Here is a 20,565-nt window from a genome sequence, read left to right as displayed (position 1 = left end):
TGGCTATATGCAAATCAGTCTGACCCTGTGCCTCATGGGAACAGTCCAGCCCGAACTGCCAAGCCATGTCTTTCATGGACCGGAAACAAGCATCCTGGGACCGGTTTCGGATTCATAATCCTCATCAGCCAGGCTATCTTGAATCCAGTGGCCAAGTGAGCAAGGGACTCACGTCTGAGCATACCCTGCCACACTTAGGTCGAACAAAGCGATACAAAAGGGGATGATGGACGGAGCGTTTGAGCAAATCAAACACTCACCCCCAGTCAACTGATCTGGGTTTAATCCATCACCATTCTTTAGCCCACTCAGCCACCCCATTTCAGACGTGGCTATATGCAAATCAGTCTGACCCTGTGCCTCATGGGAACAGTCCAGCCCGAACTGCCAAGCCATGTCTTCCATGGACCGGAAACAAGCATCCTGGGACCGGTTTCGGATTCATAATCCTCATCAGCCAGGCTATCTTGAATCCAGTGGCCAAGTGAGCAAGGGACTCACGTCTGAGCATACCCTGCCACACTTAGGGCGAACAAAGCGATACAAAAGGGGATGATGGACGGAGCGTTTGAGCAAATCAAACACTCACCCCCAGTCAACTGATCTGGGTTTAATCCATCACCATTCTTTAGCCCACTCAGCCACCCCATTTCAGACGTGGCTATATGCAAATCAGTCTGACCCTGTGCCTCATGGGAACAGTCCAGCCCGAACTGCCAAGCCATGTCTTCCATGGACCGGAAACAAGCATCCTGGGACCGGTTTCGGATTCATAATCCTCATCAGCCAGGCTATCTTGAATCCAGTGGCCAAGTGAGCAAGGGACTCACATCTGAGCATACCCTGCCACACTTAGGGCGAACAAAGCGATACAAAAGGGGATGATGGACAGAGCGTTTGAGCAAATCAAACACTCACCCCCAGTCAACTGATCTGGGTTTAATCCATCACTATTCTTTAGCCCGCTCAGCCACCCCATTTCAGACGTGGCTATATGCAAATCAGTCTGACCCTGTGCCTCATGGGAACAGTCCAGCCCGAACTGGCAAGCCATGTCTTCCATGGACCGGAAACAAGCATCCTGGGACCGGTTTCGGATTCATAATCCTCATCAGCCAGGCTATCTTGAATCCAGTGGCCAAGTGAGCAAGGGACTCACGTCTGAGCATACCCTGCCACACTTAGGGCGAACAAAGCGATACAAAAGGGGATGATGGACGGAGCGTTTGAGCAAATCAAACACTCACCCCCAGTCAACTGATCTGGGTTTAATCCATCACCATTCTTTAGCCCACTCAGCCACCCCATTTCAGACGTGGCTATATGCAAATCAGTCTGACCCTGTGCCTCATGGGAACAGTCCAGCCCGAACTGCCAAGCCATGTCTTTCATGGACCGGAAACAAGCATCCTGGGACCGGTTTCGGATTCATAATCCTCATCAGCCAGGCTATCTTGAATCCAGTGGCCAAGTGAGCAAGGGACTCACGTCTGAGCATACCCTGCCACACTTAGGTCGAACAAAGCGATACATAAGGCGATGACGGACGGAGCGTTTGAGCAAATCAAACACTCACCCCCAGTCAACTGATCTGGGTTTAATCCATCACCATTCTTTAGCCCACTCAGCCACCCCATTTCAGACGTGGCTATATGCAAATCAGTCTGACCCTGTGCCTCATGGGAACAGTCCAGCCCGAACTGCCAAGCCATGTCTTCCATGGACCGGAAACAAGCATCCTGGGACCGGTTTCGGATTCATAATCCTCATCAGCCAGGCTATCTTGAATCCAGTGGCCAAGTGAGCAAGGGACTCACGTCTGAGCATACCCTGCCACACTTAGGGCGAACAAAGCGATACAAAAGGGGAAGATGGACGGAGCGTTTGAGCAAATCAAACACTCACCCAAGGAGACAGTGCACCCAATGAGAGCTCCGGGGGCCACACAACTGCTCCAGTGTGTGTGTGTGTGTGACTGCTCCAGTGTGTGTGTGTGTATGTGACTGCTCCAGTGTGTGTGTGTATGACTGCTCCAGTGTGTGTGTGTGTGTGTGTGTGTGTGTGACTGCTCCAGAGTGTGTGTGTGTGTGTGACTGCTCAAGTGTATGTGTGTGACTGCTCCAGAGTGTGTGTGTGTGTGACTGCCCCAATGTGTGTGTGTGTGTATGTGACTGCTCCAGAGTGTGTGTGTGTGACTGATCCAGTGTGTGTGTGTATGTGACTGCTCCAGTGTGTGTGTGTGTATGACTGCTCCAGTGTGTGTGTGTGTGTGTATGTGACTGCTCCAGTGTGTGTGTGTGTGTATGTGACTGCTCCAGAGTGTGTGTGTGTGTGTGTGTGCGTGTGTGACTGCCCCAATGTGTGTGTGTGTGTGTATGTGACTGCTCCAGAGTGTGTGTGTGTGTGACTGCTCCAGTGTGTGTGTTTGTGTGTGTGTGTGTGTGTGTGTGTGACTGCTCCAGTGTGTGTGTGTGTATGTGACTGCTGTATGTGACTGCTCCAGAGTGTGTGTGTGACTGCTCCAGTGTGTGTGTGTGTGTGTGTGTATGTGACTGCTCCAGAGTGTGTGTATGTGACTGCTCCAGTGTGTGTGTGTGTGTGTGACTGCTCCAGTGTGTGTGTGTGTATGTGACTGCTCCAGAGTGTGTGTGTGTCTGCTCCAGTGTGTGTGTGTGTGTGTGACTGCTTCAGAGTGTGTGTGTGTGTGTGACTGCTCCAGTGTGTGTGTGTGTATGTGACTGCTCCAGTGTGTGTGTGTGTTGTGGTAAATAAATAATTAATTACCGGTACTATTTTTGAATACATTAATAATAACAGATAGCTCAATAAATAAGAGGCAGGATCCGGGGAATCTGAGTCTAACAGGCTTTAATCAGGCACAAGGGAAGGGACAGGATCGGAACAGCCTGAAATAGAATGGCATAGAAGGCAGCTGCAACGTCTCATTAACAGTACAAGGTATATATAGTAAAACATCACAATTACATTACATACAGTAGGCGTAACAAGTGACAAGCGTAAGATAAGAACACATGGGCGTGAAAAGAAGGCGTGCACAGGGCGTGCACGTAGACATGTGATGAGAACGTCACAGAAGTGTCATAAATGGGTGGATACATGGAGGGGGCTACCTGAGCAGCTGGAACCTTTAACCTAGTGGTGCGCGCAAACGGGCCATGACGTGTTACCGGGGAAAACTGGGGGCTATGACTTCTGCACTAGAAGAGGAGACTAAAGTCTACGGTGTCAGGACGACATGTACCTATAGCATATCTGATATCTGGTGTTTGGAGTACATGTTGATGGAATCTAAAAGTTATCAGGGCAGAGGCTACTTGACACTAAGGCTGGCGCATGCATATATTCTACATGTATTGCGTGTACTATGAATCTTCCATGAATATTAATACAGTAATTCTCTTGCATGGAGACAGAAAGACTAGACTATAGCTGAAGCTGTTTATGCGGTTCGCTAGCTTAGGAATGTGAAGACGGAGAGCTGAACTGATAACTAGAGGCATAACATATTCTTGGCAGACAGGCAGGCAGAGCCAGGCCGGGCACCGCGCTGCGCGGCAGGAAGTAAGTGAAGGGTCAGGGATGCAGGTGGGGGCTGCATCGCTCCTCGAAGTGGGTTCAGGAAACTGGAGCTTGAATCTGGTGTCGGGGCCCTTTGAGGCCTAGAAACGGGGACAATGCGGGGAATATAACGTGCACACTGTAAAACGTGGCAACATAGGCCTAATACTCGTTGCTTTCACGAGAACTGGAAACTGGCATACTAGAGTTGGACACAACTATAATTGCGTCTTTAATCGATCATAGGGGAATATATGCATATCGATCATGCACATATAACATAGGATGGGGAACACGTAGGCACATATGACAAGGCAAAATTCATTTTCCTCATTCCCTCCTTGTGCCCTACGTTTCCATCAGGAAACATCAATATTCATGATACCATCTATCTGTTCATAGAGCATCATTTGCTCGTCTCGAATTGTCTTGGAACGGGACTTAGGACTAGGAATACAAGAGGTAGCACACAAGCCGCAAATCGCAGGGCCACATTGTAAACAGAGACAGCAACTGAATATAATCATTACTGCTATACCTAGGAATGACAATACTTTCCATCCCCAGGCAGATATTATACTCCAGAACCAACCGGACCATGTCCAGGTGCCTGGATTCTGGTGTAACTGATGGGCAATTTTATGAAGTCTGGTTATAGCTGAATAAACAGACGGTGCGTTATTAGGAATGAAAATGCAGCAACTAGATCCGATGACTCTACAAGCTCCTCCCCTATCGGCCAGTATGACGTCAAGGACGAGACGATTTTGGAGCACGACAAATCTCATAGCAGATTGCTCTTCAGTTAAGTTACCTAGAGCGGAAGTAGTCTCATTCACTACTGCTTCAAGGGTTCTGGTTAGCCTACGTATTAACTTACTATTCTGGACAGGACCTATGAAGAAGAAGAAACCTTTATTGAAATCTTGATATTGTTCTAAGGCAGTTTCAGTCTGATCGACAATTGGGGACTCAGTCTCCCTTCTATGTCTAACGTGTACTAGATGTGTGTTTCTGTGATAATCGGATGGGGCTAGGAAAACTGGTGGCAGTAGGAAGGCAATGTAACATGTTCCATCCCAGTCTAGGGGCAGACGAACATATGCGGTCTGACCACACACAAAATAAGAATGACGTGAGGCTTTGAAAATAGATTTCCCACTGTCACTATATTCGACCACAGTAGTACAATCACTATGACCTACATGTGCGGAACCATTCTTTCTGACACATAATTCGCCTTTCACGGGTAGAACTGAAATAGCAGGCAAATCTGGAGTAGTCTCGGACTGAACATTCAAAACCATGAAATTCGAGGAATAATTACCTAGATCATATACTTCATTTTCTAGATCTAACCCTGTTCTATGGGAAAGACCTTCCTTGTCTGGGAAACATGTTCTATTCAGAAGGGACATATCATTTGAGGATGACGTTAACGTGGACCATGCTCCACACGAACCATTATGTGAAAACGGATAGGGAAAGAGTGGCAGAATTCCCTTCGGTGTCTGGAAAGGGGGAAGTCGACCACACACCCAACAATTAGTGGCATTGCTGGTCTGATGTGAATAGTGTAACATTCGAATAAACGTATTATTGCGCATGGCAAGACGATAGGATAACTCGTGAGGAGGCAGGTCACTAAAAGTGTGCTCTACTGTAACATTAGAAAACATATGTACATGTGAATTAATAGGAAAACATAAATGTAAGGCATAACTTATGCAGGTAACCATAAGACTCAGAAATATCATAAATACTAGAGTAATAATGCATCTACTTCGAATATTCTTACAATAACGGATTCTCTTAGAGTTTTGACTAACTCTCTCACTGTGTGGGTCTATCTTATACATGTCAGGAACCTGTCTAACCGTTTCACCCGAGAGGGACTTAGACAATTAAACTGGCTGACTTACTAGACCTTAACTTTTCTTTATACTCCTGCTGCGGAGTTTTCTCTAACAGGGGAAGCTTGGATTCAGTGTCTGGGCAGTCCTTGAGAACGGGGCAGTCTTTGAAAAAAGTTTTTGGCCGAAGTCCATGGAATCGCTTCACATGACTGGAGTGCAACCACCCTTTGCGGCCCTCCACCTTGATGGCCGTCCTTGTTGTTAGCAATACGAGTCTTGGCTCCTTCCAGCGGGGCTCCAGCGGACTTGAACGATCAAAATTACGAATCAAAACGAGGTTGCCTGGTATGACCTCATGCGGTTTCACTTGGGTGTTGTCTGGAAAAGCAGCGGCAACCTGTGAACGACAAGAGAGTAGTGCAGACATCAAGGAAGCCAGGTAATCTGTCAGCATATTACTGTCAACATCTGTGATTGTACGTGGTCTAGGTGTACCCCACATGTTTGGGGGACGACCGAACACTACCTCATAAGGGGACAGACCTGAACGGGAGTGAGCGACCATTCTCATATAGAAAAGGGCGACTGGCAGTGCTACTATCCAATCTACGCCTTTCTCTGCGCATACTTTGGCAATTCGGATTTTCAGAGTCTGATTATGTCTCTCTACGAGACCGGCTGCTTCAGGATGTCGTACACAATGGAACTTCCACTGGTACCCTAACAGAAGAGATACTTGTTTCATGAGTTCGGATGAGAATGGCTGGCCGTTATCTGAATACACGACCCTAGGCAATCCATAGCGGGGGAAAAACTCATGAACCAACTGCCTGGCAGTGGTCGCGGCGGTGTAATCTGGAACTGGATAGGCTTCTGTCCACCTGGACAAAGCGCATACAACTACGAGGACATACTTGAAACCTCGACATCGCTCCATCTGAATATAATCCATCTGGAGGACTTCAAAAGGGTGGTCAGGAGGATGGAATCCACCTTGTTCCACCGGGACACCTTTACCTGGATTGAACTGACAACAGATCATGCAGGTACGCACTTTCTGCTTGGCTGCTGCTCGTAAATGCTTGTTAAACCAAAGGTTCTGAATACTGTCTAACATGGCCTTTTCTCCTAAGTGTGCTGGACTATGTGCAGTGTTAATAATGACTTGAACCATAGAGTCGGGGAGAAACCATGTGGCTTTTCCCTTCGTCAACCATCCTTGATCTGTCTGGACCCCTCCTTGTTCGGACCATTTCTTGATTTCATCGGGAGTAGCATGTAACTGTATATCTAGTACGTCTTGTATAGGGTCCTTAACTGTCATACAAGTAGTCTGATCTGGAATGTCTGTCTGTGTCGTGTTAACTGGAATGTCTGGAGTCTGAGCTGTAAGCTTGGCCGTTCGATCTGCTAGATCGTTACCCTGGGAAATGATGTCAGTGACTTTCGTATGTGCCTTGCACTTCATGATAGCGATAGCTGTCGGTAAATGTATTGCATCTAACAGAGCTTGAATGAGGGGACCATGCTGAATCTTGGTTCCATGAGAAGTCATAAAACCTCTTTCTTGCCAGAGCACTCCAAAGTCGTGTACGACTCCGAATGCATAACGTGAATCCGTGTATATGTTTACTTTCAGGTTCTTAGCTCGTATGCAGGCTTGAGTCAGAGCGACGAGCTCTGCTGCTTGAGCAGACAGGGTGTCAATACGATGTGTTTCTATAACTTTAGTGTCAGTAGTCACTGCATACGCGGCTACTAGTTCTCCTGTACTTGTTCTCATACATGAACCATCCACATAAAGTGTCAGGTCGGGATCAGGTAATGCAATGTCTGTCAAGTCTTGTCTTGGCTTTGTCATGGTGTTAACAACTTCCACACAGTCATGTGTGGCAGGATTTGAAGTAACTGAGGGTAACAGTGTAGCAGGATTTAAAATGTTGCAGCGTCTGATTTCTATGTGTGGCTGAAACAGTGTCAGTTCATAACCTGTTAAACGTGCAATTGTCAAGTGCTGAGTCTGTGTTCGGTTTAAAAGAACTTCCACGGAGTGTGGAACTTGTACTGTCAGGGAGTGTCCTAACACTATGGAATCACTTTGTCTGATAGCTAGAGCTGTGGCTGCAACGGACTTCAGGCACGCAGGCAGAGCCTGGGCCACTGGATCTAATGTGCTAGAAAAATAAGCACAGGGCTTGTATTGTCCTGCTTGATCTTGTGTGAGAACAGATAATGCAGTACCATCACGTTCAGTGACAAAAAGTGTAAAAGGCTTACTGTAGTTCGGTGTTGCTAGAACAGGTGCTTGGCATAAAGCTTTCTTTAACTCATTGAAAACAAGTGTATGTTCCTGGGTCCAAGGGAGGACAGTCGATACGGCTGCCTCCTGTGTCGTTAACTGTATCAGTGGCTTGGCTAGAAATGCGTACTGAGGAATCCATTGTCTGCAGTAAGAAGTGAGGCCGATAAAAGCTCGTACCTCCTTCTGAGTCTTGGGCTGTGGAAGATGTGCTATTAACTGGATACGGTCAGGTGTCAACTGCCTACCCCTCTTGCACAGTAAGTGTCCAAGGTAGACCACTTGCTGGACACAGAATTGCAATTTAGAAGGGGACACCTTGTGCCCCATCTCGGCCAGAAAATACAAAACTGTAAGTGACGCACGTTCGCAGTCACGTTCAGAACGGGCTGTGATCAATAGGTCATCTACATACTGGAGCAGAGCAGTGTCAGCTGGCATGTGAATATTGTCTAGTTGTCTTTTAAGTGCTTGACTGTAAATGCTAGGGCTTTCTGTGAAACCTTGAGGAGCTCGTGTGAATTTATAGCTTCTTCCATTTAAACAGAATCCGAAAAGAAACTGGCTGTCTGGATGAATGGGGACACTAAAGAATGCGTTCTTGAGATCGATAACAGTAAAGAACGTAGCTTCAGAATCAATGGCTGTCAATAGGGAAGAAATATCTGGAACCACTGGGTACTGGGGTATGATACATTTATTAAGTTCTCGAAGGTCAATCACTAATCGATAAACTGGAGGGGCATTTGGATCTGTACGTTTCAGAATCGGAATGATAGGAGAATTACATACATTGGAGTCAGTTTCTACAACCACTCCTTGAGCAATGAGCTCGTCAATAATTTTGGATAAGGCTGCTACAGCCTCAGGTGGCAATTTGTACTGTCGGATTCGTGGTAATACAACACCTTTCTTCAGAGTGACACGATGGGGTGTGATGTGCATACAACCTACATCAGTTGGACCTTGCGCCCATAAATGCTGTGGTACATTCAATAATCTTGGATCAAAATCACGTAATACATAATGACCTTTAAAATCTCTCAAAAATAATCGCACCCCTTCTGGGGAACAGCATATAACTGCTCCTAATTCTTTCAGGGTCTTAATGCCTAGTAAGTTTTCTGGACATGATTTCGTTAGTAACAAGTCTGTAGTTCGGGACAATGGACTAACTTCTAGAGTAACTGGTTTCGATATTTCATTAACAATAGGCTTTCCTGAAAATCCAAGGGAAACATTTCTAGAGCCTGAGAGTGGAGCCCCTGGAACCTCGTCATGACTGATGGTAGTCCTACTTGCCCCTGTATCAATCAGAAACTTTCTGTCTTTCCCTAATACTTGACTGTGTACATAGGGACCCTCTTGATCTACAGGAATCTCGATGAGAGGCAAGCCAACCTCCCTCTCTAGGCTGTTTCATGAATACGGCTGATAATCTGGATACTCTGACTGTGCGTACTGGTACATCTGCTGTGTAACGTGTTGTGTTGCAGCTATAGGCTGCGGTACTGTAACTGTCTGTTGTGCGTTCTGCGGTGGCTGGGAAGTCTGTGAAACTTGCTCTTGTCTAGGCGGACGTGGTCTCTCTTTCGTTTTACCAGTAGCTATGTTGTGTTTCAGAACTGCACATTCGTTTATATAATGACCTGGCTGTTTACAGTAATTGCATGTCCCTTTAACGGGAGCTGCAGGATGACTGGCTTGACTCGGACCCCTCTTCTGACTGTCTTGTGGAACAGACTGTGCAACTAATACTTTCATTTTCGTGTCTTTCATACGTCTCCTTTCGTGTTCCTGCTCCTCCCTAATTCTGTTCTGGTGGTACTGTAGCATCTGGAGCATTTGTGACGGAGTATTAGCTTGCCAGGTACTTTCGACTTTCAGTACTCGATTTTTAACTTGTGGACTTGAATTCTCAACTAGTTTGGTAACAAAAAGATGTGGATACGATTCACTACTTGTTTTCAGACCACTATTAATAATGAAACATTTCTCAAATCTAGAATAAAAATCACTAGTGTCTTCGTCTTGTTTCTGTTTACAGGCTGAGATGGCATCCCAATCTTCCTTTTTCGTGGCTAGTAATCTTGGCAAGACTTGTATTAATAATTCGGGCAATGCTTTAGCTTTATCCCCAAGACCGGTACCTGGAACTCGAGTGTTATCTTCAGTCTCTAATGCGGTCCAATCTATCTTTTTCTCTCCCACCTCCCATTCTTTTTCTTTGAGTTTTTCATATGTGCCCGCAGGCAACAGGACCTTTAACATTTTAATGATATCAGGATACGTGTATTCTCCCATACGGAGCATGTCCTTTAATTCACGGTGGAACCCTGCTGGATCTTTATCGTGACAGGGTATTAACTTTTTCATTTCCAGAAGTTCTATTTTCGTGATAGGGGTGTAAACAAATACTCGTTCTAGATCACCCCCCTCTCCCTTAACTGGATGTACTTCTCGTAACGGATTCTGTCTGTCTATGTAGAATGATTTTCTTTCTGGGGGTGGAACGGGAACAAAATGTGGATTCAGGAACGTTCTGTATTTGTGGCGCTGTTCTAATATGACACTAATTATATCGGTACCTAGACCTTTCCATCTGTTTAGGAGTAACTCGTTCAGTACATCATGTAAAGGACCTGGATCAGAATGCTGATCCTCATACAGTGTAATGAGGTGCTGGATCATATACGTACCCACCAGACGCTGCTCGGCTGGGGGCAGTTTCAGGAACGTTTGGGCCACTATTTCATCTGGAAACGTGGTAGAATCACTAGTCCATCGGACTGCTGATCGGGCTAATTCTTGTTCATGCATTGTACTAAGCTCGCTATAACCTATTCGTGATTTCAGAATTTGATCGGTGGCCTGGAATATTTGTTCAAGAGAACACTGTTCTGGTACTGGAGGAGGAAAAACTTTCTTGTAATCTAGGCGTGAATGTCTGTCGGAAAATCTAGTTCTACCTACATACGCTATTCTGGAGGGATTCTCGCTGTCTACCTCTTCACTAGAAGAGTCATTCTCTTTCTCGGTTCCTCTTTTTGCTTCCTCCTTCTGGTGTATACTTATAATTTCCTTACGAATTTTCTTGTACATACTTTCTACACTACCTTGTGTCTTGTGTTTTCCCTCGGCTATATTGTCACTCCACCTGATCAGGCCTTTCATCTCGTCTTTGTCTTTATCAGGATAATCTTGCTCTCTTATTAAACAGTTAATCAAGAACTGTAAAATCATATGTTGAATCTCGGCTTTCCTGTGTGCCATAGCTTCGTGAATACTTCCTGGATTCTCCCCTGTACGGACAAAACGATATATTCTGTCTAGATGTTCCTTCATGTCGGGCAGGGTGACCAAAAAGTTGGCAACCCTTCTTAAACGTACTGAGTATAATACCATGTGATCTTCGCCTGGAACTGGATCATATATACAGTCAGTAAGAAGTCGCTTGAGGTCTGTGTATGTAGCCACTTTTGGCGTACGCTGTAACGCTGCTTCTCGCGGCGTCAGTCGTCTTACTTGAGGCGGGGTGATAGGAGCACCTCCCCCCGCTGCTCCTGAACTAGAATCGTCAGTTAATACTGTACGTGTTGGTAAAGTGACTGGCAAAGCGGGTACATTTAATGTGGGCTGGTCCGGGGGTACTGGCACATTAACTTGGTCCCCGAGACCAGTGGCTGGAGGAACAGGAATTACATTATTTACAGGATGCTGAGGGTGAGCGGGCGGAATACGATTTGCATAGGCTGGGACTGTGTCGTCCAAGTAGGACGAAAGAAAAATTTCAGCTGCGGTCGGTTTATGACGTAGCTTAATCGGGACCAATGGTGGCGGTAAATTACAGGGTGCTTCCGGGGTTGCCTTCGGCAAGCCCTCGGCAAGAAGAGGATACATACCTTTAATAAGGGCATTTCTCTGTCTGTCTGACTGTTCTGCTCTAACTCGTTCACCTTCTTCGATTAATTCCTTTTCTTGGGCTTTTTCTGAGGATTCCCTACTTAATTCTGTTTTTCTGAATTCTTTTTCGGTTCTTCTATGAGATTCTTTGCGCCATAACTCGATGGCATCTTTCTGGGATTGTCTGGCTTTCTTTTTCCATAATGCTTCTTCTACTCGCAAGATGCACTCGGCATCCCATGTACCTGATACGGGCCATCTATATTTCTCTTCAAGATCCTTCGTGTAATCCACCCATAAGTCTAGATATAATATGGCATCTAAGCCATGCTTGTGATACATGAAATGTCCAGGACTGTCCCTAGGAGGGACAGGAACTGCTTCTTCGAGTAACCCTTTTCTGGTCTTTATCTGACGTAACTTCGAAAACAGAGGCATGTCTGAGTTGTACTTGTGAACACAATACACAATAATCACAGTAATGAAATGGCAAACAAATCACTCATACCACGACATAGAAATACATTAATAACAGTTCGAACAGAATACTACCTGATACACTGAAAACATAACACTTGAATTTCTCGAGAACAGACTTACTAGAATTACTGGATGCACTGCTAAAACAGTACAGAACATACCGGTCTCGTAAAGAGACACGTCATACCGTATCCACCTAGGTGAATACTTCGGACTGGATCTGTGTACCCAAACCCATCGGACCAGGAACAAACTAATGAACCTGTCTAGATAATTCCCCTGCAACGGTACTCACCGGGAAGCAGAAACTGAAGGCCTCGGACTGGACTGGACTGCTACGACGTCTGGTTACGAACTTCGGACTTCAGAAACAGGTGGGCCTCCGGATACCTCGGACCTTGCTCTCTCGGCTTGGGCTCTGGTCGGGACGAACCGCATTCCTCACCGCCTCGTCTGGATGCCGGACCGCAGTTTCCGTCTCCTCCGTGGGCCTGAGGGAGACTTGAAGCAGAAATATCTGCACGTGCACGGTAGAGTTCCGTCACGGCTGTAGAAGGGTCAGGGGGCCTGCGTTACATCGCCGGCGCGTGGGGAAGGGGCTCGTTCCTATTCGGGCGCCATTTATGTGGTAAATAAATAATTAATTACCGGTACTATTTTTGAATACATTAATAATAACAGATAGCTCAATAAATAAGAGGCAGGATCCGGGGAATCTGAGTCTAACAGGCTTTAATCAGGCACAAGGGAAGGGACGGGATCGGAACAGCCTGAAATAGAATGGCATAGAAGGCAGCTGCAACGTCTCATTAACAGTACAAGGTATATATAGTAAAACATCACAATTACATTACATACAGTAGGCGTAACAAGTGACAAGCGTAAGATAAGAACACATGGGCGTGAAAAGAAGGCGTGCACAGGGCGTGCACGTAGACATGTGATGAGAACGTCACAGAAGTGTCATAAATGGGTGGATACATGGAGGGGGCTACCTGAGCAGCTGGAACCTTTAACCTAGTGGTGCGCGCAAACGGGCCATGACGTGTTACCGGTGAAAACTGGGGGCTATGACTTCTGCACTAGAAGAGGAGACTAAAGTCTACGGTGTCAGGACGACATGTACCTATAGCATATCTGGTATCTGGTGTTTGGAGTACATGTTGATGGAATCTAAATGTTATCAGGGCAGAGGCTACTTGACACTAAGGCTGGCGCATGCATATATTCTACATGTATTGCGTGTACTATGAATCTTCCATGAATATTAATACAGTAATTCTCTTGCATGGAAACAGAAAGACTAGACTATAGCTGAAGCTGTTTATGCGGTTCGCTAGCTTAGGAATGTGAAGACGGAGAGCTGAACTTATAACTAGAGGCATAACATATTCTTGGCAGACAGGCAGGCAGAGCCAGGCCGGGCACCGCGCTGCGCGGCAGGAAGTAAGTGAAGGGTCAGGGATGTAGGTGGGGGCTGCATCGCTCCTCGGAGTGGGTTCAGGAGACTGGAGCTTGAATCTGGTCTCCGGGCCCTTTGAGGCCTAGAAACGGGGACAATGCGGGGAATATAACGTGCACACTGTAAAACGTGGCAACATAGGCCTAATACTCGTTGCTTTCACGAGAACTGGAAACTGGCATACTAGAGTTGGACACAACTATAATTGCGTCTTTAATCGATCATAGGGGAACATATGCATATCGATCATGCACATATAACATAGGATGGGGAACACGTAGGCACATATGACAAGGCAAAATTCAATTTTCCTCAGTGTGACTGCTCCAGTGTGTGTGTGTGACTGCTCCAGTGTTTGTGACTGCTCCAGAGTGTGTGTGTGACTGCTCCAGTTTGTGTGTGTGTATGTGACTGATCCAGAGTGTGTGTGTGTGACTGCTCCAGTGTGTGTGTGTGTGTGTGTGTGTGTGTATGTGACTGCTCCAGTACAGAACATATTCTCACATTTTACTGTATGTTGATTTCCTTTTCGCGTCTTTCTTTGCTTCTTTGACCTGCTTGATGATCTCTCCCTTGTCCTCATCAATGGGAGAAGGATAGATCATCAAGAAGGACAAAGAAGCAAAGGAAGATGCAAAGAGGCTCTGGAAAAAACAAAAGGATATCCGCTATGCAATTGACAGAAGAAATAACTCAGAAGATGGAGGTCAAAAAAGCCAAAAACCTGATAACCAATCTGTCAAAATACACCTTATATGAGCAAGAAAAGAATGTATTAAACAAAGGCCTACCTTCTTCCCGGAAAAACACTACGACCACGTGGAAACAAGATCTATACAAATTAGTAAGAAAGCAAAAATGTGCACATTTCTCCAAATCAGATAATATAGGAAAACGGGGGGGAGGCCGGGTGTGTGGTCAAGTGAACGACCCTGCTATAAATTTGAACATTGGCGAGATACCAGATCTAAAAACATCATATGATCTAACACAGAATCTCAGTGACAATGACATGACTGAATCACAAATATTGAAAGATTTGGACATTGTCACGGATAAGTGTAGAAGTACGGAATTCAAATCCAAATCCAAATTCTGTCCCACATTGAGATGGGGGGTAGTAATGTATGGATTACGGACTTTAACAGGTAAGTAAACATATAAATCAATAAAACAAATTTTTTTGCGCGCACTGCATCGCATTTGGTGATGCAGTGCACACCACGAAATTCGTTTTCTTCATTTATATGTTTACTTACCTGTTAACGTCCATAATCCATACATTACTACCCCCACCCTGCCCCTCCCCCTCCCCACGTCACCGCCCGGCCGGTACTCCCACTACCGGCTGCGGCTGGCTAAATGTCAGGAGAAATAAATGGCACAATGAAGGCCTACTAAGTGAGGAGGAGGCCTCCTTCCTGAAAAATGATAGTCCAGTAATATCAACAATGTACTTTCTGCCAAAGGTACATAAGACTTTGAAGAATACTCCAGGAAGGCCGATCATATCAAGCTGTGAATCCTTATATGAAAATAGGGCACCAATGGTAGTGAACCTATGCTCATATTTAAAGGACACTGGTGACTTCCTAAGGATATTAATGAACACAGGTCGGCAGGAAGGATTCCTCCTTGTAACCATTGACGTGGTATCTCTGTATACATCGATCAGTCATGAAGTCGGTCTTAGCGCATTCAGCTGTTTTTTGAAACCAAGAAACATCCAAGAATTTAAAGATACAAAAATGCTGATGGACATGATTGTGTTATGTTTTAGGAATAATATCTTCCTTTTTAATCATCAGATATACTCCCAAATATGTTGGCCAGTGATGGGAGTTTCCTTCTCTCCAAGCTATGCCAACTTGACAATGGGTTGATGGGAAAAAATCATAGCTTGGAGAGAGGAAAATTAAAGATTTATGGCAAAAATAGCGCTGTGGTTCAGATTTATAGACAAACTGTTTCTAATATGGAATGGAACCACAGAGGAATTTCTGGAATATTTTGAGATTTTGAACAACAACATAGTGGGTTTAAAATTCACCTACAACATCAGCATGGAGGAAATACAATTCTTGGATGTAACAGTCTATATAGAAAACAAGCAAATCCAGATTAAGATATATAGGAAACCAACATCAACCAATAGCATCCTCTATGGGTCCAGTTTTCATCCACATCAACTAAAGAAGAGCATCCCATATAGGGAGTTTGTAAGGATGAGACACAACTGCTCAGATGACACTGTGATGGAACCACATTTTAAGACACTGAACGAAGATTCATACAGAGAGGCTACAAATACAGAGACATTAAACAAGGACAAGAACAAGCACAATCCTTGGCATGAGTCACAACTCTTATCAACAAAGAAAGTGAAAAGAAGAACAAGGAGGACAATGTCATCAGAATGATACTTACATACAGCAAAGACAACAAGAAAATAGTAAAGATCCTGACCAAATAATGCAATATCTTAAAGAAGGACCCAGATATTGGGAAAAGAATAGGTTCGGGACCAAATGTAACATATCAAAAGGTCCCATCGCTTAAAGAGAAATTGGTTAGAAGTAATTTCACTGAGTAAAACTAACAATTGGCTACAAAAACGACAAATGGGTTTCATTCATTGTGAAAAGTGCAAAGCATGCAGAATTGGAGAAATAATAAAAGAGATTCAGGGCTTTAAAGGGCGAACATTCAACATCAGTGAAAGAATCACATGTGAATCAACTTACGTAGTTTATGTTATCGAATGCCTCTGTGGGTTAAGATACATAGGAAGTACAACATGTCCCCTAAAGAAAAGTATCTTAGAACATATAAGAGCAATCCAAAATGGAGACATGAATTATGCAATCGCTAAACATCTATGGACTCATCGGAATAAGAACTGGCACTATATCAAGTACTTTGGTGTAGCGACAGTCCCTGAAAATGAAAGAGGAGGAAATAGAACTGTAAAATTGAGGCGACTTGAATCAAGATTAGTCCCAATCCACAATACTTGGTTTAAACAACTTAATGCACTCATCCAGTCTCTCTTGTGGCGGGGGTGATTGCCACGCATCACCTGGGATAAATGCTGTTGCTCGACATAGGATGGGAAAATGGGGCTGGCCGATGTCAAACTCTATTACTGGGCATCACATCTCGAGGCCATTAATGATTGGATGACTTGGGGTTGGAGCGATCCAGCCTATAGTGAGGAGCACGCTTCGCTGTGGAGCAGCACTCACATGAAGTCCTTTGCCCAATTGCAGACACATTTCCAACTTCGACATACAGAGTTTCACAAATACCTTCAGGTCCCACATGCACTGGCCGCTCACTGCTCAGACCTTACAGATCTTGCTGAGTACATCTCACCCGAGGCGCGCTTGCTGATAAGCAGCATCGGCCATGGCGGCAGGACCAAAATCAATCAATCAATCAGGTCATTTATAGAGCGCACTACTCACCCGTAGGGTCTCAAGGCGCTGGGAACAAAATATACCAACCCCTCAAACACGATGCCCCAGATAAGCTTGGGCCAATGAAGCAGAAATAGGAGGGCTGGGTTGGGCCCACGAGAGACTGTTATACCTTCCAGGCTGTGATTTATTCAACTAAATTATCTCCGCAAAACATACCTGTCCTTCACTGCCTTTGGCAGGTGGGAAGACTTCCCGGACCAAATATTTCTGGTACACCCACTTTGATGCGGATTTCTTGCACGTGGTTTGACAATGCCCTCATATTGTGCCATTTCGGGAATGCATAGCTAGAACACTTGCACAGGTGCTGGGGAGACACAGTGACTTTACGCCCAGAGTAGGTCTCCAAGGGATCCTGGCAGAAGTGGGAGGGAACAGGGGTGAGCAGAGGTTGATGTGTGTTGCATTGGCCCTGGCCAAGCACGACATCGTGCAGAAATGGAGCCCCAGACTCCACCTACAATCTCTGTATGGAGAGGGCAATGGACTGGTGCTCTAAGTTGGAAAAGACCATCCACAGGGTGCGGAGTTGTCCACAGAAACATGCCTGGGTGTGAAGTAAATAGTGGGGCTATAATAGACTGAGAAGCGATGCAGAATCTGACGGGCCGATACAGGTCACTCTGTAGATCTTGCTGTACTATTGCAAGATGGAGGGTGGCGGGCAGCAGGAGGGGTGGGGTGTGCACTGCTGTGTTATTTAAAAGTGCGAATAAAAATGTATTCACAAAAAACAAATTTACATAATCTGGGCAAACCTTCTCAAGGGGTCACCATGACGGGTAAATAACTCCCAGGCCTGCAAACGCTGACTCCCCAGGTTCTTCCTTCTTATTATTCGCTTCTTTATTTACTTATTCTCCTTCTGTGAACCCTTTGTCCGCTCTACGGTCTCTCATGTCTTTCCAACTCTGCTTATATCCTCTTCTTCGTCTTAATTTTTCAGTTCCCCTCATTTCCGTATAGCACCATGAAGCCCACTGCTTTCATGAGCTTCATTCTACCTTCGCGCATTCCTACCTAGCCCACTTTGCCCAATGGTGTTGGCCTAATGGCTAAGGCGCTCGACCTCGGACCTGGGGATCTAGGTTCGAGTCTCGGTAACGACGCCAAAAACCTCCTGTGATTCTGGGCAAATCACTTAATCTCCCCGAGCCTAAAAAAAATGAAAGTGTGTGTCCTCATGTAAAAACGTAACTTGTGCTATGTAAAGCACTCTGATACCTGATTCGGTTCGGGTCTAGTTCGCGCTATATAAAACTAAAAAAAAAACTAAAAAAAAAAAACTCAGTAATAATGCTGCTGCACCCTGGTTTTTCCCTTGACCCTTCAAAGCTTCCAGCTTCAGAAGAGTGAACAAAAACAGAACGCAGGAAGCCATGGGATTTCTGGAAGCAAGACAAGACCCTGAAAGAGGAATGTTGCAGATCCAGCTTACTATGCAGCAATCTTTTGGCAAGGGTGTGCACTTGGGAGACTATAATGCAGTAAACATATGCAAGTGATGCACATTACGCATACCATAAAGCAATAATCCATTGTGAGAGAGTGCCATCTTTCTTGCCTTGGTATGTCCCCACTTTGTTCTGAACTGTTGATGTGCTTTGACTAAGTATGCCCTGGGTTCCTGCCAACCAGGTACCCAGGGCCTGTGTTCCTTCCCTAAAACTGTGCTGAAACTAAAAACCCAATTGGCCTCTCTGGCCACCTGTCAGCCCCTAGTAGAGGGTACCCTAGGTCCCCAGGGCATGGGGACCAGAGAAGACCCCTGAGGGCTGCAGCACTTATTGTGCCACCCTCAGGGTCCCTGTACCCTGGCACCCACATGCTGCCTTTGCAGGCTGAGGGCCTAAGTACAGAACTAAACCAAGAGTCGACATGGCACACATCCCTGTGTCCCATGCCCACAGAACCCACTGCCCTGGCATATTTCAGTCACTCCTCTAGCTGGGTGCCCTATGCCAGAGGTGTAGGCACAGGTGCATGAGCCCTGTGCCCCTACAGTACCCAGGGCCATTCCTGGGCACTGTAAGTGCAGTGATGCCATTAAGAGTATATGGTGCTGGGAGGTTGGCATTACGAACTCCACAGCACCATAATGGCTACACTGAAGTCTGACAAGTTTGGTACCAAACTTCTCAGCACATTAAATCCGCACTGATGCCAGTGTGGGATTTAATGTAAAATGCACCAGAGGGCATCTTAGAGATGCCCTCTGAAATCCTAACCTACAATCCACGTCTGGGCTGAGTGGCTGCAGAGGCTGCCACACAGCAGACATTTTGCTGGACCCCTGGGTGGAGAGCCCCCCGCTCTCCTGGGCCTGCAACAATGCACATCCTGGGCGAGGTGCTAGGTCTCCTCCCCCAGAATGGGCAGGGGGACGCTTCAAATGCATGCCGCCTCTGTGAGCTTTCCAGACCATTTGCTGTACCCATCAACTGGCCCCCACCAGTTCTACCCCCACTCTGGCGGGATGACTGGCAGGAAAAACTACATCAGGAAGGGGGTGTGCCAGCCTGTGCCAACCCCACCCCTCAGGTGGGGGAGACGAGCTGAAGCACGACCCCGGGCTCCGGCCATCTGGTAGATGGGGAGCCCTGCCCAATCCCAGCTCGGCTTCTGCCCCTATCCCACAGGAGAGGAGCAGACTAAGGGGTGTACCCATTGGTCCCTGTCCTTGCCCTACCTGTTACGCCCCTAAATTCAGTATTTAGGGGCTCCCTGAACCTTTCTTCCTCAGATCCCGATACGAAAAAAAGAAAGAAGATCAAGAAGAAGACCTGCCGTGCAGCTGCTAAGAACAGGATGACAACAGCTGACTTGACCCCAGCCCTGCCGACCTGTCGATCCTGGAACCTGCTCCTGCTCAATCCCGGTGACTCCTGCAAACAGCAACCTTGGGACACCCGGAGGACCTGCCTGACTTGACCCTCGTAAAGGCTGGACTCCCATCAGCAGAGGCTCTGCTGCATCAACCCACCTGGTGCCAACCAGGAAGCTCCGGACCAGCCCACTCTGCACCCGCCGAGCCCGGGCCGGGCCCAACTGAACCAAGACCACGAGGACGTCCCCCCGGCGACTGGGACCTGAAGTGCAGTGCCCAAAGACCCTCCTCGACGAACCAGCCGACGCCTGCAGACTCAGAACCAGGGGCCACCCCAACCGTGACCAGCCGAGGATAAGCTTTTCCGACACCCAAAGACACCCCTGCAACTGGCACCCTACCGCCCCCTGGGCCTCCCTTTGGGGTACCTACCTGTGCTCCAAGATCCCAACTTACCTCTCGAAGTGCTGGTCGCCCCTGGAGAGTCTCCGTCCCCTAGTCTGGAGCCTTTGTTCCTTTTTGACCTTTCCCATTGGATAACATTGAGCGCCCGATGGCTCAAGAGCACCCTGAACCCAGCCGCCCGAGTGCCACTGGCTGTACCACCTTTGTCCTATTCTACTTCCCCCCTTGCCCTGAGCAAGTGACCCGGAGCCCAGCTCCAACAGCCGCGTGGC

This window comes from Lissotriton helveticus, chromosome 5_1 (assembly GCF_964261635.1).
Source record: "Lissotriton helveticus chromosome 5_1, aLisHel1.1, whole genome shotgun sequence".
Taxonomy (NCBI): domain Eukaryota; kingdom Metazoa; phylum Chordata; class Amphibia; order Caudata; family Salamandridae; genus Lissotriton; species Lissotriton helveticus.
Note: the sequence above shows the minus strand (reverse complement) of the source record.